Genomic DNA, 24,815 nt, shown 5'->3' with positions numbered 1-24,815 from the left:
CCAGAAAAGTCACACATGAGCATCCTGGGTCCAGATGCAAACAAGGCTCTCAGAAAGAGATACCAGGAGCCAGGAGCAATATCTGCCCCACTGGCTGTGTGAGGATTGAGGAATGAATGCTCATAAGTGTGAAGAGCTCAGAACAGTGTCCGGAACAAAGCACACACCCAATAAATGCTAGCTGTAGTGAATACCTATAAAGAGAGAGGAGAGGTGGGGAAGGAGGGAGGAGGAGGGGAGAATAAGAAAGTCACATCCACACCCAGAGAAAAAACAGAGGAAGAGAGAGAGGGAGGAAAGGAGAGGCAGAAAGAGATGGAGAGAGAGAAGGGGAAGAGAAAAGGGGAAGAGAAGGAGGAATGAAGGGAAGAGAAGGAAAGTGACATGAGAGAAAAAGGAAAACCAAACATAGACGAGGAGACAGAGGCAGAGACATGGAAAGATAGAACGTGAAAGAGACAGTATGTATCTAGGGGTCTCTTGTCCTCTCCCCAGATAGCCACCCAAGCTGTTCCCACTGCCACCCTTTTATCCACCTTCCCCAACCTGGCGTGAAAATCCACACCTTCCACCCATCCATGCCAGGTTGCAGAGGGCTGTCCAGCTTGTTCCCTACCCACAGGCTTACTGATGGGGCTGTGGTGGGGGCTGGCTGTCTCTGCAGTCATCCGTCTTGGACTCATCTAGATCCTATCGGTCGTAAGTACCACCGACCACACTGACCTATCTGCTGCCCCGCTGGCCTCCACCCCGGCTTCCCTATTGGTCCATCAGAGCAATAAATGTCCTGCTGTCACTTTCTATTTGCCCACCACCCCTCCTTCTTGGATCCAGGAGAGGCAGGGCCACAAAAGGAGATTTATACAGTAAGATCCTATCCCTATGCAACTGTCATCCTCCACCCATCTGCAGAGGGGGCATCTAGGGGCAGGGGGCTCTGTGGGAGCACCTGCAAGGGGCCCCACCACGGTCCTCACCCCTGGGCAGCAGCAGCGGCGCTGATGGACGAGGAGGCCAGCTTCCCTCGCACTGTCTGCCTGCACTCCGCTCAATACTTCTTGGAGTGGCTCTATTTGTACTGGGTGATATATAGGTCTATCCGGGCACCACTGGAGTGGATCCTGCTGCCACCTCCCCCTCCTCACCCCGGCCCCTCCATCAAGAGGGAGGCAGTGAATTCAGCCAAATCGCTTCACCAGCCTTCTGCCTTCTGCTGCCCAGGGCAGTGAGCATGGCTATGGCAGTCATGAGACAAGGAGGCCTCCCAGGACATGTCACATGCAAGAGGGCATGTAGATGATGGGTCAGTTCAAGAAACATGTGCATCTACTATGCGCCAGGAACCGTGCAATACATGCGGGATCCGAGGCTCCATTAGACATGTTCCATGCCCTCGGGGAGTCTGGTGAGTTAGGCAGGGAATGTGTCCAAAACCAAATAAGGATGAAGGAAGCACCAAAGTAAGTGTCCCTTATTGTGCCACAATCACTTGCTTATCCTTCAAATATTCAGTATGAAATGGTCACAACAGTTCCTGCACTTGGTCACTGAGAGGCTGGGAGGAGGAAATATGTAGAATGCTCAGCACAGTGCCTGGCACCCGACAGGCCTGCAGTAAATAAGAGGCAGCTGGAGTGAGGCTGCCTGGGTGCAAATTCCAGCTCAAGCTTGAGCAAGATCTTAGTGTCTTTTTATTTCTGTTTCCCCACCTGTAAAATGGGAAGAATCATAGTAAGTCCCTCATCAGGTTACTGTGAGTGTGAAATGAATTAACATGCATGAAAAGCTCTTAGACCACTGTCTGGCACGTCTGAATCTTGTGGAAGTGCAAGCTGTTTTTATTATTACAGCAGTGCCCCCTGACCTGAGGGGGATACATTTCAAGACTTTTAGTGGATGCCTAAAACCATGGATAGTAATACACAGATGGTCCCCAACATATGTTGGTTAGACTTATAATTTTCTGACTTTACAATGGTGTGAGGGTGATATGCATTCAGCAGAAAACATACTTACAGTACCCATACAACCATTCAATTTTTTACTTTAAGTACAGTATTCAATATATAAGAAGAAGCCGGGCACAGTGCTTCACGCCTGTAATCCCAGCACTTTGGGAGGCCAAGGTGGGAGGATCACTTAAGGTCAGGAGTTCAAGACCGCCCTAGGAAACATAGTACCTAGTCTCTACAAAAATAAAAATTAAAAGATTAGCCAGGTGTGGTGGCACGCACTTGTATCCCAGCTACTCAGGAGGCTGAGGTGGGAGGATGGCCTGAGCCCAGGAGTTCATGGTTGCAGTGAGCTATGATCACGCCACTGCACTCCAGCCTGAGTAACAGAGCAGCCTGTCTCAAAAAAAAAAAAAAAAAATTAAAATTAAGAGATGAGATATTCAATGCTTTGTTATAAAATAGGTTTTGTGTTAGATGATTTTTTTTTCAACTGTAGGCTAGTGTAAGTGTTTGGAGGATGTTTAAGGTATGCTAGGCTAAGCTCTGATGTTTGGTAGGTTAGAGGTATTAAATGCATTTTCAACTTAAAGATATTTTCAACTGAATGAAGGGTTTATCAGGACATAACCCTATTGTGAGTTGAGGAACATCCGTATTGTTTTTTCCTATACACACATGTCTGTAGTAAAGCTCGATTTATAAATTAGGCACAATAAGAGACTAACAACAATAACGAATAAAATAGAACAACTGTAACAATATACTGCAATAAAAGACATGTGAATGCGGCCTCTCTCTTTCTCAGAATATCTTAGCGTACTGTACTGTACCATGGGTAAAAGGGACTACCGAACATGGTAGCTATTGGCTTTACTTTCCTCCATGCTGCAGTTCTTCGGGACCTTGAGGTTTTACCTGCAAACTGGGGATAACAGCAGTATCTACCTAATAGGTGAGGATTAAAAGAGATAATGTAGGGAGATAATGTATATTCAGGGCAACTTGAATCTATGTTCCTGGGTAAAAACATTATTTTTAATAAGACAGATAATGTATTCAAAATGCTGTCTTAGTCCATTTTCTGCCACTATAACAGAATACCACAGACTGGGTAATTTATAAGGAAAAGACATGTATTTCTCACAGTTCTGGAGGCCGGGAAGTCCAATAGCAAGGTGCCAGCATCTGGTGAGGGGCTTCTTGCTGTGTTATCCCATGGTGAAAGGTGGAAGCACAAGCTAACATGAGAGACAGCAAGAGAAAAGGGGGGTCCACTACTGCGATAATGGTATTAATCCATTCATGAGGGCAGAGTTCTCATGACCTGATCATCTCTTAAACTTCTCACCTTGCAACACTGTTGCAATGGCAATTAAATTTTAGCATGAGCTTTGGAGGGGACATTCAAACCATAGCAAATGCTTATCTCAGGCGTGGTGCTTAGCAGACACAATATACTCGCAGTGATGATTATCTGTTCACGCAAGCTTGTGTTGGAATAATTAAGGTACGTGACTTCTCTGTCCTCCAGAGGAGGTTCATAGTGACATACATGGTAGCAAATACGTATCATAGGTGCTGTAACTACATAAAACAAAGGCACATGGGTCTGGGCAGCTAGGATGGACAATTCCAGCCTCATCTACATCTACTCTTCAGGCAGAGGAGGCATCCTGGCACCTCCATGCCTTTGTGCTGGTGGGATTTTCCTCGCTGTATTCATTTCCTAGGGCTGTCATGACGAAATGTGACACACTAGGTACCTTAAAATAACAGATGTTTATCATTTCACAGTTCTGAAGGCCACAAGTCCAAAATCAAGGTGTTGGCAAAGTTGATTCCTTCCGGAGGCTCTAGTAGAGAATCAGTTCTCTGCCGTCTCTCTTTTCAATATCTTTTCTCATTTCTTTTTTCATTTCTCTTATTTCTATGTGCATTAAGACTCAATCTGGCTCAATGCCAAAGGGTATTTATGAACTCAAGAAACTGCGAAGTCCAGGAGATAGTGGTGGCTTCACGTGCAGCTGGACCCAGGGGCTCAAATGATATTTTCAGGCATCTGCTCTCCCACCATCTCTTGGCTCTGCTCTTCTCTTACTGGCTTCATTATCAGGCAGGCTCTCCTATCATGGATGCACATATTATCAGTAGCCCAGCAGAAAGAGAGTGCCCCTTTCAGAATAGTTCCAGGCAAAGCCCTGCATGTCACTCCCTTGGTCTGGCTTGAGTCACAGGTCCAGAGTTGAACCAATCACTGTGCATTTGGTTGTCCAGGCTTGAGACCTGCACTCATTTATGACTGGGGGAAGGAGGTAGTGCCTTCAAAGGGAAATTGGATTGAAGTTTCTAGACAAAGGGGGAAGGTATGATGAGCTTGCCAAAATACTGACTATTCCCCCCACTCTCCTTCCTTTCCTCTGATTCCACCTCAGATGCTGAGCTGGACTCATGATGTGTGCAGAGACCCTGAGTCCTGGGTGTTCTCCAAGAGCACATGCTAAGGGGTGGGTGGGGTGAGAAGAGACAAGCGTTTGAAAGGTGCGATGTCAGGGCAGAAGAAGACCACTCAGCACCAAGAGTTTCTTCAGGGAATAAAAATGTCAAGACTTGAGGCCATCAGGTCCACTGCCTTAGTAGTATAAATGGAGAAACTGAGACCAAGGAGGTGAAGGGACTTGCTTGGGGTACCCTGTGAGTCAGTGGCAGAGCAAGAAGCAAAACATTCATCTCAGATTCCTGGGCTGGTCTTCATTCCCCCACACACTTGCATGGTCAGATGGGTGGTTGTTTTGTGGGATGTAGCTACCTGCTAGAAGGAGACTCTGGAGATGGTGCCCAAGAAGAGGTGCCATTTTGGATGGACACCGAAGGATGACTAAGCATTTGCCAGGATAGAAGGAATGGAACCCATACATCCAAATCCATGCATCCTTCCATTCTCCCTCCTTCTCTTCCTTCCTTTCTCTCCCTCTCTCTTTCATTTCATTCTCCCTCCGGCCCTCCCTCTGGGGTGACTTCGGAGGGAGTGATCCTGGCTAGCACCTGGGAAGAGAGAGAAGAATTTATTACAGCATCCAGGACTGAACCCACGAGAGCCTGAAATGGAGGGGTAGTGGTGAGACCAGAAGTCATAGCGTTCAAAAGCTTCCCAAATAATGCAGGTGTCCAATCATGGAGGGTGCAGCTTCCCAGGAACAAAAACAAAACAAAACAACAGCCTCAAAACCAGGAACTGTACCTCCCTTGCCCAGAGTGGCCACTAAAAAAATTAATTTTATTGTGGTAATCATTTTGCAGTGTATTCATATATCACATGATCACATTGGACATCTTGAATATGTGCCATTTTAACTTTTCAATTATACCTCAATAAAACTGGAAAATAAGTAAATAAAATAATGAAAGAAAAAAATTCCAATTCACCAGTGAGTTCAGGCGCAGCTCCCTGGGGATAGCAAAGCTTGTGGGTTACGAAAGCTTAAGGAACAAAAGGGAAACCTCGGAGTTGGAGAAAACTATTTAAAGCTACATGCCAGCCTCTACTTTTCCTCTGTCCAACCCCACCCAATTTATAATCCCAGTCTCCCTGGCAATTAGCCCAGATCTCCCTCCACGGGGAGGGGTAGTTAGAGCTGGTCATGTGACCATGGGGTCACGTGGCCCAGAGCTGGGCAGAAGCAGTCCATGTCCTCAAAGTGCTCCATGTGCTTTGCTCTGTGGGGCTGATTTGTCACCCCTTCTGTCCCAGCTTGGCCTGCTTGGAGGAACACCTGCTGTATTGGGGTCTGCCTCTGCACTTCCCAGCCTGGTTTGCCTTCTCCTGTGCTAGAGGGGAGTGACTGGGAGAAGAAGCTGGGGTGGTAGGCTTTGTGGCCTTGGGTAAGTGCTTTATCCTAAAAATGGAGGCTCCTAAGTGAGCCTTAGTCCTCTCCTAAGTGAGCTCAAGTGAATTAGCTCCTAAGTAAGCCTTAGTCATTTTCTAAGTGAGCTTCACCATGGCTTTCCTCAGCTGCAAACTCCAGGAGCTGCCCCTCTCAGGGACAGTAACAGCTGAAGTCCTCATGGAAGTGGGGAACCTCTCCACCTGCATCCCCTCACCCCCTGCACCTCTGGGAGGTTCCTTTCCCACACCAAGTTCTTTCCCTCCCCACTTTAGGTTTCTGCACTTGCTGTTCCCTCTGCCTGGCACACCATTCCCCCAGCTCTTCCAGTGGCTAATTTCTTCTCATCCTTGAGGTCTCATTTTAATTGTCGCTGTCTCTTGTCATCCAATTACTGCCTACCCTCACCCCAGTTCTCGTCATTGCCTCATCACCCCATTTCTCCGTCTTCATAGCACTCACCCTATCTGAAACTATTTGTTCATCTGTCTATTGCCCATCTCCCTTCTAGAATGCAAAGTCCATGACATGTGTCCCATCTTACTTGTCTTATTCACAGCTGAATCCTCATTCCTGATAACTATGCTCAACACAGTAAGGACTCAATAAAGTTCATGAACGACTGACTGCCTCATTTTGCAGATGAGGAAACTGAGGCTCAGGGAGGGTAAGTGATTATCTTAAAGTCCACCACAAACTATCTGCAGACTCTGATGTCCTTATTCCTTCCTTTAGGTTATACTTTTCCCCTCATCTGTAAATGGGTACAATGGTGGCTCCTGACTCTTTCTAATGAGAAAGTTACAGGACCTAGAGATACCCCTTCCTCTAGGTGGGAACTCGAATCAGAACAACACAAGCCCAGGTTTCTTCTCCCTCTTCAGGTGGGAAGCCTTTCAAACTCACTGCCAGCAGTGCCCGGAGAAGGAAACCATAAAACCCGTGACAGCATGGTTTATTGCACCCATGCAAACACACCCCCAGGCCAAATCAAGTTTTTCCCAAATCATAAAACCCTAGAATGTCAGCGCTGGCAGAGAACTGGGAGACTGTGTAGCCTGGAGGCTCCCAGACCTCACTCAGCAATGACCTTACTTGGGGAACAATTTTGAAACTCAGATTTCTAGGCTCTACCCTGAGCATCTATGCTAGTTGGAAGTGCAAAGGGTTTGCTGAGCTCTAACACCTGGAAAAAACAAAGGGAGGAAGCAGGATGGGGCATGGGGTCGGGTCAGAACACAAATGTGCAGATATGATACATTTCTGCCAGCCCAGTGGGGAGCTGCAGATCAAAGGTGGTTTGAGGAGTCCTGAGTTGGGCAGAAATGACCATGGCCCTGGTGCCACTGCCATGCTCACTGGCCAGGTGCCACCCTAAAGATCATGCCCTCATCTCCCAGGGCCTTGCTCAGCCACTGGCCAGGGGCAGCCCAGAAAAAGCACAACCTTGAAGGAAGCAAACACGGATGAGCTGGAAGTTATCCACAGAACACACCCCCGCAGCGGGGCAAGGAGGTTTTTCTTGAAGGGAAGGCAGCGCATCTCCATGCTGCTGCACTGCTCAAATCCATAAATCATAAAATCCCAAATCATAAAACCCTAGAATGTCCCCTGGAGGGACCTGAGATTTGGTATTTTAGTAAGTTCTCTGAGTGCCTTAAGCTCCTAAATGACTCCTTTTCCAGTGCTCTTTCCTTTGCCCAGGCTTCTCCAGGCCAGCACAGTCAAGAGGAGCATCCATCCCATATCTGGTAGCCACATTTCAGGAGAGATGGAAAGAGGCAGGTGGCCCAGGCTTCAGGATCTGAGAGAGATGGTTTAGGGCTTTGGTTCTCAACCAAGGGTAATCGTATCCCCAGGAGACATTTGGCAATGTCTGGAGACAGTCTGGTCATAACAACTGGGGCAGGAGGTGCTAGTGGCCCTTAGTGGGTGGAGGTCAAAGATGGTGCTAACATCCTACAATGGACAGGACAGTCCCCACCCCAAATAATTATCTGGCCCAAAATGTCAATAGAGCTGTGATTGGTAAATCCTGGTCCAAGACCTTCCTGAAATCAGGGATGGTATTTGGTGAGTACTAGGTGCATTTTCCTGATTTTGGCTTTCCCAGTTTGGGCTGTGACCCAGACTAGGTTAGGACCTTCTGTCCTCTGGGCTCTGGCTTGCCAGAGCCATCTGGTGCCTAAACCTGCCATCCTTGTGTTCCCTCCAGGCCTTTGCACTTGCTATTCCCCCTGCCAGAACAATCTCTCCTACCCACCTCCAGCCTTCTTCATCACCTGACGCCTTTATTCATCACTTACTCTGTGCCAGGAACTGTGCTCAGTACTTGCCTGGTTTTTCTCATTTAGTCCTCACAAGCACCACCCTCTGAAGGTGGTGTAATTATTGTCCCCCATCTAGAGATGAGGGAACAGAGACATAAAAGGGTTAAGTGGCTTGCCCAAGGCCACACAGTCAGGGAGTGATAAAGCTGGAATCCCAGCTCAGGCAGGCTCCAGAGCCCAGAATTCTAACCACCGCACCACCCTACCTCTTCAACAGCTGCCTTCCCACCCTGACTGTCCGTGCACTAGTCCACAGCCTCCTCCAGGCGCTGGGCTTGGTGTGGGCAGGGACCTTGTGCCTGGCATGGTTCCTCTTACAGAAGGGGTCCTTTGGAAATATTTGGTGAGTGGACGAATTCATAGCATTCTAGTCTCCATTCTTGAAGCTCTATGGCTACACTCAGGTCAGCCTCAGAAGGCAAAGAGCCTGTGATCCACCGTTGAGTTAGAATTGAGCATTTGAGTTCCTGGTTCTCATTGGAGAGTGATGGAAGAAATGCCCACTTGAGGAAGGCTTCTCTAGGTTTGGTGGAAGCCATAGACACCTATGTTCATTACTGTGACTCCATGTCCCTTCTGTGAATGGTCACAGGATAGAGCTTGCTTTGGAGGACATTGTGTCTAGGGAAACACTGGACCCCTTCCTCACCTTGGCGTTTCCAGTGCTGGGTGTGGTGCCTGCTGAACAGTGGTGCTTTAGGTTCCAAGAGCAGCTGTAATAAATTGCTACAAACTATGTGGCTTAACACAACAGAAATTTATTCTCTCATGGTTCCAGGGGCCAGAAATCCAAAATCAAGGTTCTCAGCAGGGCCATGACCCCTCTGAAGTCTCCAGGGGAGGAAGCTTCGTTGCCTCTTTCAGCTCCTGGTGGCTCCAGCCATTCCTTAGCTTGTGGCTTCTTCACTGCAGTCTCTGCCCCCATCTTCTTGTGGGTATGCATGTGGTCTTCTTCTCCTTTTCTATATTTTATGAGGACACTCGTCATTGGATGTAAGACCCACCCTAAATCTAGGACGAGCTCATCTTGAGATCTTTAACTACATCTGCAAAGACTCCATTTCCAAATAAGGTCACATTCACAGGCACATCAGGGTTAGGAACTGGACATATCTTTTTGATGCCACTATTCAACCCATGATAGTGAAGTAGTTACAATAAAACAACAGTATTGGTATCAACGATACTGATGTCCACGGTTAATTATTCAATTACAATCCCGAGTCCTTTCCGTATGCCTTGGCCTTATTAAAGACTTTTTTTTTTTTTTTTTTTCAGCGTCTTGCTCTGTCGCCCAGGCTGGAGTGCAGTGGTGTGATCTCGGCTCACTGCAACCTCTGCTTCCTGGGCTCAAGCGATTCTCCTGCCTCAGCCTCCTGAGTAGCTGGGACTACAGGCACCTGCCACGATGCCTGGCTAATTTTTTTGTATTTTTAGTAGAGACAATGTTTCATCATATTGGCCAGGCTGAACTCCTGACCTCATGACCCGCCCGCCTTGGCTTCCCAAAGTGCTGGGATTACAGGTGTGAGCCATCACTCCTGGCTGGCCCTAAAGACTTTACCTGCAGCGTCTTCTTTGATACTCACACCAACCCTCACTCCTCCCCAATTCACAGACAAGGAAGCTGAGACTCAGAGAGGCAATGTGACTCTCTTCCAAGGTCTTAAATTTCCAAAGCTGGCTGTGCATCTGAATCACCTGGGGTGGGAGAGCTTGCCTTAAAAAAAAAATGCAGATTCTTACACCTTATCCACAGATGATTCTGACTTATGAAGGTCTAAGATGAATAAAAAAATCTGCATTTTTATCAAGAGAAAATTTCCTCCTAGTTAGGTTTGGGAATGTGTCCTGGTTACTGTTGCTGTGTAACAAATTACCCTGCTCCTTAATGGCTTAAAACACTCATTTTAATTTGTTCTGGGTTTTGTGGGCCAGGAACTTGGGAAAGGCTCAGCTGGGTGGTTCTCACTTGAGGGTCTCTCATGCAGTTGCAGTTCACATGTTGGTTGGGGCAGCAGTCAGTTGAAGGCTCAGCTGGGCTGGATGTCTGAGATGGCTCACTTCTGGTGACTGGCAGGTGATGCTGGCTCTCTGTCAACAGGGGCTTCTCCACGTGGCTTCTTCAGCATGGTGGGCTCAGGGGCGCTGGACTTCTCAGAGAGAGGCTCACAGGCTCCAGGCATGAGGAGATCACACAGCATCACTTCTTCCATATTCTTGGTTATAAGTGAGTCACAAACTCATCCAGATTCAAGTGGGGGGAGGAGGGGAACATAGACCTCACCCCTCAGCAAGAAGACAGTCAAGGAATTTGTGTTCATTTAAAAAAAAAAGACTATGACAGAGTGGCTGCACACTACCCAGCAATACCTTCCTTTTGTCTTTTGGCTGAATGTTCATTGAAGTAGGTTATGTTAAGATGAACATTATCCTGGAAAAAGGACGTCAAGCCAGGCTGGAAGACCTCACTCCTACCTACCCCATCCACCAGATTCCCACCCCAACCAGATTGGAGAAATGTTGTTTAGTCACCAAGTAGGGGGACAAAAAAGAGAATGGAAACTTCTATGTCAGCTCTGACACTTTCTCTCCCTCAATCCCATCCATGCCATCTGCTGTGGTCTAATGTTTGTGTCCCCCCAAAATTCCTCGCCCTTAATGTGATGGTATTAGGAGGTGGGGCCTTTGGGGGGTGGTTAGGTCATGAGGGTGGAGCCCTCATGAATGGCATTAGTGCCCTTATAAAAGAGAACCCTGAAAAATCCCTTATCCCTCCCACCATGTGAGGACACAGCTAGAAGGTGCCATCTATGAACCAGGAAACAAGTCCTCACCAGACACCTAATCTGCTGCCATCTTGATCTTGGACTTTCCAGCCTCCAGAACTAAGAGCAATAAATTTCTCTTGTTTATAAGCCAACCAGCCTATGGTATTTTTGCTACAGCAGCCCACATGGACTAAGACACCATCCCTCGTCATGGGAGAGAGGAGGAAAGAAGGAGGTCTCTGTGTTTCAGTATGAACCAGTTCTAAAGGCAGCCACAGCCTTCTGGTTCCCCAAAACAAAAGTGGATCAGGGGTTGTCTGTCCCTTGCCCTCCCTTAACAAATGCTTCTCTCTCTATCTTTCTGGGTGACCAGCTCCTATTCTCTTTGCCTCAGTTTCCCTTCTATATCTGGGCTGAAACACAGGTTGCAAACTTGTTAACAGATTTCATGTATCCCTTTTAATGCTTTTAATCTGAATGTGCTGTCATTTTTAAAAATAAGAAAATTTCACCTTTAAGCAAAATCTGGTTTAAGCAAAATCAGCACAGTTGGCCTTTCTGAGCCCCTCTTCCTGCATGGCAAAGACTGAATAGTGGCCACCCCCATACAGGGGCTGGGGCTCACATATTGCCCATCCCTCAACACCTTTCACGTGTCTTCCTACCTGCCCAGCCCCTGCAGGCATTGGAAGCTGCAAGCCATGGTGTAACATTGTACATTTTGAGTTAGATAGCATGATGCCCACTCTGCAGATGAGGAAACCGAGGCACAGAGAGTTTAAGCAACTCCCCTGAGGCCAAATGCACAGGCAATTGCAGGGCCCAGATTCAGGACTCCTTCTCCCTTTTCTCCACAGGCACTGCCGCCTCTGAGTGGTCAGCACTGCCCCTCAGAGAGAGGCCTACCTGGCTCATTTCCCAGAGAAGCACCTGAATGATGCTCCTCCCCATTTGTCTCTTCAAGGGGCTGGGCTATTTCAGGGCCAACCTCCTCGCCATCTTCACCTGCAAGGCATTTCTCCTACAAGCTGGGAGAAGCCTGTTTCAGAGAAGATTCAAGAGACAGAGCAGATCCTGCTTAATCAGCAGTGGGCAGCAATGGAAGAATGAATGTCCAAGGAGGTGGGGGAGGGGATACTGTAAGGAGAATCGGTGAGGGCACCCAGTGACTTCACGGAGCTGGCCACCCTCTTTCCTGTTGGTGCCTCCACCCACAGGGAATCCAGGTAAGAACTACCTGCACCATGAGGGCCCTCTCAGCTCTCAGCTCCCATCAGGCTCCTCCGGTGCCCAGTGCCCCCAGAGAGCAAGGGGTCCAGGGGTTCCTGCCATTCATTCACTCATTTGCTCATTCCTTTATCAGCACAAAGTGTATTTACTGAGCAACTACTATGTGCCAACACCAGGCACTGCCTTAGCACTGGGAACACAGCAGAGAATAGGTAGAAAAAGAATTCCTGCCCTGGTGGAGATGACAGTCTGTTGGAGGCGGCAGATGGTAAATAAATACATTGACAAACAGAATCGTGTATAGGAGGACACGCTATGCAGGAAGAGCAAAACAGAATAAGAGGCCAGACAAGAACGATAAGGGTCACTATTTTAGATGCAAAAAAAAAAAGGAGAGGAGAGGAGGGGAGGGGAGGGGGAGGGAAAAACCCCACCTCCCTGCAAAGGGACATTTGTAGAGGCAGGGGTCTTGCTATGTTGCCCAGGATGGTCTTGAATTCCTGGCCTCAAGGTAATCTTTCCATCTCAGCCTCCCAAAGTGCTGGGATTAAAGGTATAAGCCACCATGCCTGGCTGGGGCAAAGGGACATTTGAGAAGCCACTGGCATGAACTAAAGGAGTGAGCCATAGAGGTGGAATGTTCCAGGCCAGGGACAGCAGGTTGGAGTCCCTGAGTGGGCGGGCACCTGGGGCGCCCAGGCCAGGGTGGTAGGGATCAGGGGAGATCAGAGAGGTCACAGGCAGGATCTGGTAGGTGCTTGGTTTTAGCCTGAGTGAGATGGGAGCTGTGGAAGGAGTGATAGGATCTGACTTAGGTTGTCAGAGGCTCACCCTGGCCACCAAGTGGGAAATGGATGTGGGGGGCAGTAAGGCCAGGATGGAAGCAGGGATACCAGGGAGGAGGCTCTGGTGTCATCAAGGTTAGAAGCAGTGGGGGCTTGGACCCACGTGGGTGTAGAGGCAATGGGACAAAAAGGTCAGACTCACAGGGAAAGTGACAGGTTTGGGCACCTCCACCCCAGCCAGCTGTCCGTCCTCCCTTTCCTGCATAGGTGGAAAAGGAGCAATAAGTGATAGGCCTACTTCCCAGATTCCTGGATGGGCGAGGGAAGGGCTCCCAGCTCCTCAAAAAAGATGCCCTGCTGGGAATCTACTCAGCCTCCCAGGAGATGGGGCCTGGGAAGCCACGCTGGGGTTAGCAGCAGAGCTGGTGAGTTCAGTGCTTGGGCAACGGTATCACGTGAGACCCACGTTTCCCCTCTAGTCAGCCTCTCTGATGCTGGTCAGCCATCTTGAAATGCATGTCTTTTGCTAGAAGGGTCTCTTGTGGCTCATGACATAAGGGCTAAGTCCCCACTCTGCCATTCACTAGCTGTTCGACCTTAGGCAAGTGGCTGCACCTCTGTGAGCTTTAGTGTTTCCATCTATAAGTTGGGGACCTTTAAATAGTGCTTATCATCTCAAAGGCTTATGAGGATGGAATGAGATAGTGTAATGAAAGCGCTTAGCACAGTGCCTGGCACTGGCCCTGTGGTGGACTGCAGAAATGGCCATGATATCTAGGAGCTCTTCCTATCAGGAAGTAGAGTCCGTTTCCCCAGTCCTGGAACCTGACCTGGCTCTGTGTCTTGCTTTGTCTCCTAGAATGCAGGGGAAGTAATGGTGTGCCCATTTCAAGCCTCAGCCTTAAGTGGCCTTGTAGCTTCTGCTCTTGGAACCCAATGCCTACAAGCAAGGAAGCCTGTGCCAGCCCGTTGGTTGATGAGAGACCCCTATCCCTGCGGACAGCCAGCCAGCCGCCAGACACGGGAGTGAGGCCTAGATCATTCAGCCAATGTTCAACCTACCAGCTGCCTGCAGACACATGAGCAAGACTGGCCAAGACCAGCAGAGCCAGTCCACATCAAAAGTGTCACCCAGCCAACTCACAGAGTCACAGACAAAATCAATTGTTATTCTGAGTCCTAAATTTGGGGGTGGGTTGCTGTGTGATAAACACCAACTGACCCAAAGCCAACTCAGCTTATGTGCCTTCCTGTTGCCTAGGCTTAGCACAGATGCCACACTAAATAATGCCCCACCCCAAATGTCCACATCCTAATCTCCAGAACCTTTGACTATGTGACCTTCCATGGCAAAAGGGATTTTGTGGGTGCGATTCTGTTAAAGATCTTGAGCTGGGGAAATGATCCTGGATTATCTGGGTGAGTCCAATGTTGCCACAGGGATCTTTATAAGAGGGAGGCAGAGTCAGAGAAGGAGATGTGATAATGGATGCAGACAGAGAGAGAGACTGGAAGATGCTACACAGCTGGCCTTGAAGAAGGAAGAAGGAGCTACAGGCCAAGGAATGCAGGTGGCCTCTACAAGCTGGAAAAGGCAAAGAAACAGGCTCCTAGAGCCTCCAGGAGGAATGTAGCCCTACCAATGCCTTGATTTGGGGACTTTTTTTTTTTTTTTTTTTTTTGAGATAGGGTCTTAAAAAAAAAACCCTATCAAAACTCAGAACAATGATTGATTTTGTTTGTGATTCTGTGAGTTGGCTGGGTGAGTCTTTTGATGTGGGTCTGACCCTTGGCTATATTGCCAAGGCTAGCCTCCAACTCCTGGATTCAAGCTATCCTCCTGCCTCAGCCTCCCAAGTAACTGGGACTACAGGCATGTACCACTATGCCCAGTCTCAGGACTTCTGACCTTCAGAACTGTAAGAGAATAAATGTTTGTTATCGTAAGCCACGAGGTTCGTGGTAATTTGTGACAGCAGTAACAGGAGATGAACACAGCATACTAGGTCTCTGTGCCTGCTGCACTTCCCGCCTGCTGATTAAAAGCAAGCTGGGAACCCGTTTTCCTTGAGACAGATGACCCTGACTATTGACAGGTATAAGGAATCAGAGTAAAAACAGCAATCCTAATAACAGTTACTATTAATTCTTGAACCCTTATCACATGCCAAGCACATTAGGCTAATGGCTTTGTATGTATTATTTCATTTAATCTTCACCTAAGGCATATGAGGAAGTACTATTACCAGCCCCATTTTACAGATGGGAAAACTGAGGCTCAGAGAGTTTCTAAAACATACCCAAGGCCACACCACTAGAAAGTGGCAGGAGAGAGTCACATCCGGGTCTGTATGATCCCTGACGATCAGAAACTCAAACCTTCCCTGGGCTCAGCTCATGCAGGAGGAGCCCTCTTTTCCCTTCCATCTCTGTTTTGCCTCTTCCCCAGGTTGGGGGGGGGGGGGCTTCCCATACATTTCCCTTCCTCTCAGCCCCTTTTTCTTTCTCTCCAAGCCTCCACAAAAGGCTCTTTCACTCTTCACATGCCATTTTATCCGGCACAGACAGCCTGGCATTTTTGAGAGGAACTTTATTTTCTTTTGGCTTTCTCTCTGCTTTGTAGCAAAGAAAATAGAAATTGCAAAATTACAGACAAGTTCTCAGACTGTAGATTTCTGATCCCAAGAATTCCCTGCAGCCAGGACCGGTTGGCACAGATGACTGGCACAACGCCTGGCTTCCCCTCCTCCCAGCTCCAGGCCTCCACCTGCTGGGCGGCATCTTGTCTCCCATCCTTGTGAGAGATTTACCTAAAATTAACAGTACATGATGATCTCACTTGTAGAGGACGTCTGTGACTTGTACTTGACTCCTTGTTATGTGAGAAGCACTCCAGTTTTTTTAGGGGAACTGCAGCTTCCTCCCTCTCAGGCCAGGTGGCCTTGATGTAGCTGACTCCACCCCCAACTTGTGGGAGAGGCAGGTGACCCAAGGCCAACGACAGTGCCACATCCCCTCTCCCATAGTGACTGGTCCAGGCACGGGCATGTGCTCCAAGATGAGCCAATCAGAACTGAGGAACAAGGATGCCTGTGCCTTTCCTGGCGCTATCGGGAAAAGTCACTCTCATTTTTGCTGTGGTCAGTGGCTGAGCAGCTGGCGACCATCGTTGCCAGTGTATGGGGAGAGGGTGCCTGAGGCTGAAGCCAATACAGAGGAAAGTATAAGTGAGGTTTCAAAAAAGACAAACTCTTGAGGCTATTGTTTGAGGACCTGGATCCAGCTGTGCCTGAAGTCCTAGATATAATCATTAACTTTTCAGTCAATGAGAACATAAATTGCTTTTTGCTTAAGCCACTTTGTGCCAGATGTCTATCACATCCAGCTTGACCAATGTAATAGCCAATGTTTATGGAGAACCATTTATTTTATTTTATGTTTTTGAGAGAGAGTCTCACTCTGTCACCCAGACTGGAGTGCAGTGGTGCGATCTTGGATCATTGCAACCTCTGCCTCCCAGGTTCAAGTGATTCTCCTGCCTCAGTCTGCTTAGCTGAGATTACAGGCACCCACCACCATGCCCAGTTTTTTTGTGTTTTTAGTAGAGATGGGGTTTCGCCATATTGGCGAGGCTGGTCTTGAACTCCTAACCTCAAGTGATCCGCCAACCTTGGCTTCCCAAAGTGTTGGGATTACAGGCGTGAGCCACTGCACCTGTTCAGAACTGTTTTAGTTTGGGTTCTCCTGAAAGCAGAGCTTGAGACAAGGACTTGGGCGCAGATAACTTATTTGACCAGTGATCTCTGGAAGCAGGAGTGAGGGATAAGGGAGAGTAAGTCAGGGAAGGAGGAACGTCAATGTAAAAGTGCCAATACAGACAACAAAGACTCGATTTCTTTGGAACCTGTTGAGGGGTGTAGAGAATGCTTTCCAGAATTGTCTACTGAAGACCAGAAGACTGCAACAGCATCCACTGTCCTTCACTGTCACTAGGGGCTGGCCCCAGGGGCGATGTGGTAGGCAGAATGATGACCTCTAAAGCTACCCATTTCCTAATCTCCAGAGCCTGTGAAATGTTCGGTGACATGGCAGAGGGAATTAAGGGTGCAGATGAAATGAAGGTTGCTAACCAGCTGACCTTGAAACAGGAAGACCATGCTGGGCTATCTGGGGGGCCCCGTGTAACCATGAGAGCTCTGATAAGTGGAAGGGAGTGGATGAGAGAGGGAGAAGCAGAGATGGCAATGGGAGAAAGACTCAGCCCAAAACATTGCTTGCTTTGAAGATGAAGGAAGGGACCATGAGCCAAGGATTAAGGGCAGCTTCTAGAAGCTGGAAAAGGCAAGGAAACAATTATCCCCTAAGCCTCTAAGGGTGCAGTTCTTGATTTTTAGCACAGCGAGTCCCATGTCAGGCTTTTGACCTCCAGAACTGTAAGATAGTGAAGGGGTATTTGTTTCAAGCCACCCAGTGTGTGGCAATTTGATACAGTCGCTATAGGAAAGTAATACAAGTCATAACCCTCCATGTCCAGGCTGCATTGTGTATGGTTGAGTGGACTCCCATTGCATCCAACAGGGCCTAAGACTAAAAGAGGAAAGACACACAGCTCGTGCCGGAGGCTGTGTGCTGTCACCATAGTGAATCTCAGTTTGCTTGCACAGAATGGCCCACTGCAGCTGCAACTTAATTAGAGTTGGGCCAAGGGGACACCATGACACAGGTAACCAGAGGCAGCTGCCACAAGCAGTTCCTGTGTGCCAAGCACTGTGCAACTGAGTAACTCCTTCCCTGCCCATGGCAGACATCACTAATCAATTACAGCATTCTTGCTCCATAAGTCCAGACATGGCTGCAACATCATTCCGCACACAGTGCTCCAGGCAGGCATTACCAATGTGATTGGAGTTGGAAGGGTCAAGAGATTCCATGGCCATTATCGGTTGAAGATGAAGGAAGGGACCATGAGCCAAGGAGTAAGAGCAGCTTCTAGAAGCTGGAAAAGGCAAGGAAACAATTCTCCCCTAAGCCTCTAAGGGTGTAGTTCTTGATTTTTTAGCACAGCGAGTCCCATGTCAGGCTTTTGACCTCCAGAACAGTAAGACAGTGACAGTGGAGGATGAATCCAACATCCTCCTCAATAGCAAAGCTTCAAAATCCTAAAATTGGGAAAGGAAAATACTCTTGGGAACACAGCTCTGCCTAAGAGAAGTGTTACTAAAGGGATTCCAAATTCTTCCCTGTCTCCACCCCATGCCCACATCACCCCAAGATTTGCCTCTTCCCTTGGGTCTTCTTGTTACTTATGTGACTACCACATGCTAGTAGATTACTAGTGTCTACAACCATGAAAATTGCTACTACTTATTGAGCACCTGTTCCATGCCAGACACTGTTACAGACCTGTCGCCTAAATTTTAGAACATTCTCAGAATGAAGGTATTAGCCCTACTTTGAAGATGAGGGAATTGACATTCAGAGACATTAAGTGCTTCTTACTAGCCTAGGGTCACATCATTGCCACCCCTAGTCAGGGAAGTGCTCCCTTAAATGAACAAAACATAAAAGCAAGCTGCTTGCATTTAATAATACAGCACAAGGGGCCGGGCGCAGTAGCTCACGTCTGTAATCCCAGCACTTTGGGAGGTGGAGGCAGGAGGATCCCTTGAGCTCAGGAGTTTGAGACCAGCCTGGGCAACATGATGAGACCCCACCTCTACAAAAAACAAAATAAAAAAGTAGCCAGGCATAGTGGTGCACGTCTGTAGTCCCAGCTACTCAGGAGGTTAAAGTGGGAGGATTGCTTGAGCCTGGGAGGTCAAGGCTGCAGTAAGCCATAATCACACCACTGCACTGCAGCCTGGGCAACAAAGCGAGACCTTGTCTTAATAATAATAATACTAATAATAATGATAATAAATAAAGTATGAGGACGGGGCTCGGATAGCTTTAAAATACTCAGAGCAAAAATGGGAGAAGTATGTGAAAAGGGGACTCATTCCCTCATTTATTCACCCAGAGTTTCCTAAGCAGCTACTATATGCTGGGTGCTGGGGCTACAGCACTGACTGTGCCAGAGGTAGTTTCTATCCTCATGGAGTTCACAGTCTCCTCGGGGAGGAGAGACCACACACACAGGCCAGTACACAAACAACAAACTTCCAGATTGTGACAAGTGTCCTGGTGGGCATGAGGAAGGTGCCAAGATAGAGAACTTCAAGATGACCTCTTTGAAAGCAGCTCTTTCCCTCCTTACAAATTCCCTTCCATCTGCTTTCTGGGATTCTCCCAAGCAGGTCACTTTTATCCTCAGTGTCCAGTGGTACAAGTCCATTTTCTCAAAAAGCTACCCATTTCCCATCATGGTTCTCATTTCAGTCTCCCTAATCATTTTGGCTCATCTTCCTGTATTGATTAATTAATTAATTAAACATTTATTGAGCTCTGACTGTGCATATGAGGATGGCCGTATAGTTCGCTCTGACTCTGTGATTACCCCCATGAACTCTATTATCCTGGGTGCCCAAAACCCATGGTGACTGAGGTATGAGGGCTATAATCCATATGTTAATAGATTGCTAGAGCCATAAGGATCCTGGAGTTTATTTGCGGAGTTTCAAAGTTGACCAGTACTTTGGGAGGCTGAGGCAGGAGGATCGCTTAAGCCCAGGAGTTGGAGACTGGCTTGGGCAACATGCTGAAACCCCATCTCTACAAAAAATACAAAAATTAGTCGGGCGTGATGGTACATTCCTATAGTTCCAGCTACTCAGGAGGCTGAGGTGGGAGGCTCACTTAAGCCCAGGAGGGAGGTAGAGGCTGCAGTGAGCTGTGATCACGCCACCATACTCCAGCCTGTGTGACAAAGTGAGACTCTGTCTCCAAAAAACAAACAAACAAAAAACCACAAATTCCTACAGAGGGCAGGCAGTCACCATGAAGGTGTGAAAAGTAGCTGGGTGTAAGACAATAGGGAATGGTGGAAACCGTGGTGAACTGGAGACCTCATACACTGCTTAAAAGTGGGGACTACTACTCCTTTCCAGCACATAGCTGCCATGCGGAAATACAAGCCCAGCATGCATAGATTTTCCTATTTTTTTAAGGACCCAGAAATTAAACATTTTTTGCAAACTCTCCCAACTTTTAAATGCTGGCAATCAATGCAACTAAAAATAAAAACTGAGTGGGGAACAGGGGGCTCACTGCCCATAGGCTGATCTGACTCTCCATCTACAACACTATTTGTGTTACAGATGGGGAAACTGAGGCTCAGAACAGTGAGGTGGTTTGTCTAAGATTTTACAGGGCAGCTCAGTAAAATTGGCCCATTTTCCTTAGGACCAGAAGCCCATGGCACCTCTTTTCCAGGGTCACTAACCCCTCCCCAGGAACTCCAGGGCAAAGGAATCTCCCTGTGGATGGGGACCAAAGTGGGAGGTGGAGGCAGAGCTTTTTCTAAGTTCAGGACTCAACATGGGCACCCACATTCCTGACGCATTTTTCAGAGGCTGGAAAATGATTCAGAGTGTGTGGACACAAGAGTCCTCGTTTTCACTCCAGGTCTCCGCCTTTGTGTCTCTCAGTCTCTCTCTGTCTCTGTACCGCCTATCTGTGTCTCTCAGTCCATTTCCTGGTCTCTCTTCTTTCAGTCTGTCTCATCATTTCTGCCCATCTGCGTCTGTCTCTCTTCCTCTCCTTTCCTTCTCCTTCTGTCTCTTCCTGCTTATCTCTCCCGCTTCTGTCTCTCTGCTCTGTCCGTTCCTCTCTGTCTCTCCGCATCTCTCGCTTCATCTCCGCTGCTCTCCCTTACACCCTTCCCACACCCCCGTCCCCCCCGGGTCTCTCCTCTCCTGCCCTCTGAGTCCCTCCGGCCACCACGGAAAGGTTACTGTAAACGGGAATGAAGCTGAGGGCAAAAGTAATCAACCCCCTGGCTGACCTCCGATCCCGCTCCCCACGCCCAGGCTGGCTCCAGCGGCGCCACCTCCCCCGCCACAATCCCAGCCCCCCTCCCTCCCCACCCCCAGGTCCCCTTGCTGACAAAAGGCCTATCTTCTCTCTGCCTAAATGATTTAAATTCTAATCAAACATCATTTATAGTACATCTCGGAGCCGTCTCCTGGGAGCTGCTCCCACATGAGACGTTGCCATGGCAACCGGGGGGTCTTGTTTCAGAAATGTCAGATTGTATTATTGTCTTCACACTTCTCTGATAACCTGGTGTCTCTCCCTCTCTCTCCCGCTCCCTCACTCACACCACCATCCCCAGGATTTTATTCCTCCTCTTTCTCTCCCCCTCTCACTGCCTTTCTAACCTCCATTCAACCCCCTAGACTCTTCCCAGGACCCCCCAACCTTCCTCCAGCCCCAGGACAAAATGGCCTGATCGATTTCATCCTCCAGCCTCTCGCCAGGCCCAAGGCCCCCTCCCGTGCCTCTGGCCCTGGGGCCTCCTCCCTTTGGGAAAGGTGTCTTCCCCGCCACCACCCCTCATCTTCGGCAGACACGCTCCCCCCTCTAGGGGTTTGCTGGAGTGCTCTGCTGTCATTTTATTTTGCTAGATATGAAAATGAGACATAGATTTTTTCCAGCGATGCGTATGTGAAGTTCTAATCTGGCTTTTCAGATTTTTTTCTTTTTGGGGAGGAGGTAGTGGTGGAAGAAATCAGGCACCAGGCTCTTAACAGGATCTAAGGGAAGAAGCAGAGCATGGGGCAAAAGATGTGATGGGGTGTATGCCCTTGTGCATGTGTGCACGTGTGTGTGTTCATGTCCGTGTGTGTGCACGTGTGTACGCATGTCCGTGTGTGCACGTGTGTGTATGTGCCCGAGTATGTGCATGCAAGAGCATGCATGTGTGTATATGTGCTCATGTGAATGTGCGCTCATGCCCATGTATGCATGTGTGTCCATGCATGTGTATGCATGTATGTGTGTGCGCAGGCCAGTGCCTATGCATGCATTCATATGCATGCACGAGTGTGCCCATGCCCTGTGTGCATTGTGTACATGCATGTGTGTGTGTTCGTGTGTGTCCATACCTATGTGTGCATGTGTGTATACATACATGTGTGTTTTTGTATGTGCATGTGCCTATGACCATGTGTGTGCACGCATGTGTGTGACATAGGAGATGTCTTTCCCAGCCTGGCTGTTGGCACCTAACAGACAGCTCTCAGGAGCTGTGCACTTGCCGTGGTTGTCGCACAGTCCTTCCTGTGCATAAATGGGCACATTTCGATGATATTTTCACATTTAGGTTAAATTCTTCACCCTGTCTGCTGCGGAGATGCATTAGCCCTGCAATAGCCCAGAGAGATTTTCCTAAACCCAATAATCCCCTCATTCCACAGATGGGTAAGCTGAGGCCCCAGGAGGGGCAGTGGCATGTTCCAGGTCCAAGGTCACAGGAGGGCCAGAGGTGGTACTGGAGCAGAAGTCTCCCTCTGCCAGGCCACTCAGGAGACTGGCCGGGTCTCAGGGCTGGAACTGATGGACCCCCACTGCCCCTCAGAGATGGCACCTTGGAGGCACAGGCTGGCAGCATTTGTGCAGCCCCTGCAGGCTCTTATAGGGCTGGCAACGATGCTCACTGTGTGCCACACACTGCTAAGCCATTACAAGAATTATGTCATTGAATCCTCAGAACAACTAGGAGGAGGGTCTATCATTATCCCCATTTTGCAGCTGGAGAAACTGAGGCTCTGAGTGGTGATGTGAGGCAGCCTAAGTATGCAGAACCAGCCCTCTTCTGGGGCTGTTTTCTTTCTGCCCCCATCCCTGCAGCTGAGTGGGGTCAAATCCTTAGCAGATGCCAGATTCCCCCTTTTCCCTCTTTTTTTTGCCGATCTCTCCAGTGAATGGGGTCTGGAAGAGCAGTGAGTGGGCTCTTATGGGCCTTCCACCCCCCAACCCCTATGCCTAGTACCTCTGCAGCCCCACCCCAGCACACATAGTAAGAGAGAGAGGCTGCCAGGGCCCAGAGTGTGCCACCTGTGCAGCCACGCACAGGAAATTCTTATTAATTTTTTAACATTTTCATTTCTCATTGGATTTTAAGAAGTATGGACCTGGTCTTGACCTAGACACAGCCAGACACGGAGAAACACGACCCACTGTCTCTCACTGACTCTCTGGTTTCTCACTGTCTCTATGTCTCCCTGGGAGTATCTCTAGATCTCACTGTGTCTCTCACTGTTTCTGTGTCTCTCTCTGGGTGTCTCCCTGTCTCTGTCTCTCTGTGTCTCTCACTGTATCTCTTGGTGTCTCTCACTGTCTCTCTAGGTCTCTCACTGTCTTTGGGTCTCTCTCTGGGTCTCACTATCTCTCTGTATCTCCCTCTGGGCCTCTCTCAGGGTCTCATTGTCTCTCTTGATCTCTCACGGTCTCTCTGTATCTCTCTCTCTCTCTCTCGGTCTCACTGTCTCTCTGTCTCTCTCTGGGTCTCTCACTGTCTCTCTCTGGGCCTCTCTGTATCTCTCTCTGGGTCTCACTGTCTCTCTGTCTCTGACTCCTGGCGTACGACTCAGCTCCAGGGACAGCATGTGGAAGCGAGAGAGACAGGGAGAGAGACAAGGCGTCCCCGAGTCGCCGAGTCCCAGCCGGAGAGCGAGGAGGCGCCTTCGGGCCCCGCCGCCCCCACCCGGCCCCCGCGGCCGCCCCCGCATGTTTGTCCAGGGCAGGCCGCATTGATCCGCCGCGGCCGCGCTACCGTCTGATAAATCCTGGCCGCGGTAATGAACCTCCCCGCACACCGCTCACAAAGCACACACTAGCCCTGGCCCCAGCGGTTAATATTTAACTGAATAAGGGCCATAAATATGGAAAATGGGACTTTTAATTAAATAAGCAGCTTTTAAAAGGGCCCTTGGGCGGGAGAGGCTTTTGTTTAAATATGATTGATTTGACACGTCCTTTAGCTCTCACACTCTCCCGAGCTCCCTTCCGACTTTAACTCTTGGCCCCCGGCCCCGGTAGCAAGTTGGAGAGGCCAGACCCTGTTCTGCTGGAGGGAGGGGGCTCCCTGCTGGAGGAAGCGGGGTACGGTGGGAAGGAGGTGCCCTGGGGACTGGGATTGAAAATCCGGCTGCCCGGGCCTCTCGCATTTGGCTTCACCCCCATTACAAGCTGCCTCCATTTCGCAGAATGTGTATTTCACCCTAAAAGAAGGGGCTAGTGGGCTAAGATGCCTCCAGATCCGGGGGTATAGGTTCCCTTTTAAAAGCCACGCCACCAGCTGCCTGTCCTTTGGCGGCTCAGCTGATGGTCCGTCCCTCTGTGCCTCAGTTTCCCCATCTGTAATATGAGGATAACAATAGCACCTACTCCACAGGACTGTGTTCAGATTAAGCACATCCCAGACCATGGGAGGGCCCACAGTGTTTGCCAGGATTCCAGCCGAAGGCCTTGTGACTGCTGCGAGGCGCGAGGCCACAAAAGCAGCTTGATGGGCACATTCCCGTATTTAGCGCCGACCCCTCATTTGCATTTTGCACTGAGCCCAGCAAAGGAAGTAGCTGGTTCTACTCATACTCACCCAGAGGCTCACAATCTTGGCGGCTTATGACTCGTCTGAGGAGCTTGGAATGCTCCAATTTCAGGCCGGGAAGAATTCAGCAGTCAGGGAGGTCTGTCTTCTGCCTCCAAGCTAATGGCCTTTACCTTTCAAAACTTTTCAAAAAAAAAAAAAAAAAAAACCATATCCTATTATAAATTTAATATTTTTTGACGGAGTCTCGCTCTGTCGCCCAGGCTGGAGTGCAGTGGCGCGATCTCGGCTCACTGCAAGCTCCACCTCCCGGGTTCACGCCATTCTCCTGCCTCAGCCTCTCCGAGTAGCTGGGACTGCAGGCGCCCGCCA

This window comes from Hylobates moloch, unplaced genomic scaffold (genome assembly GCF_009828535.3).
Source record: "Hylobates moloch isolate HMO894 unplaced genomic scaffold, HMol_V3 SCAFFOLD_12, whole genome shotgun sequence".
In the NCBI taxonomy this organism is placed as follows: Eukaryota; Metazoa; Chordata; class Mammalia; order Primates; family Hylobatidae; genus Hylobates; species Hylobates moloch.
Note: the sequence above shows the minus strand (reverse complement) of the source record.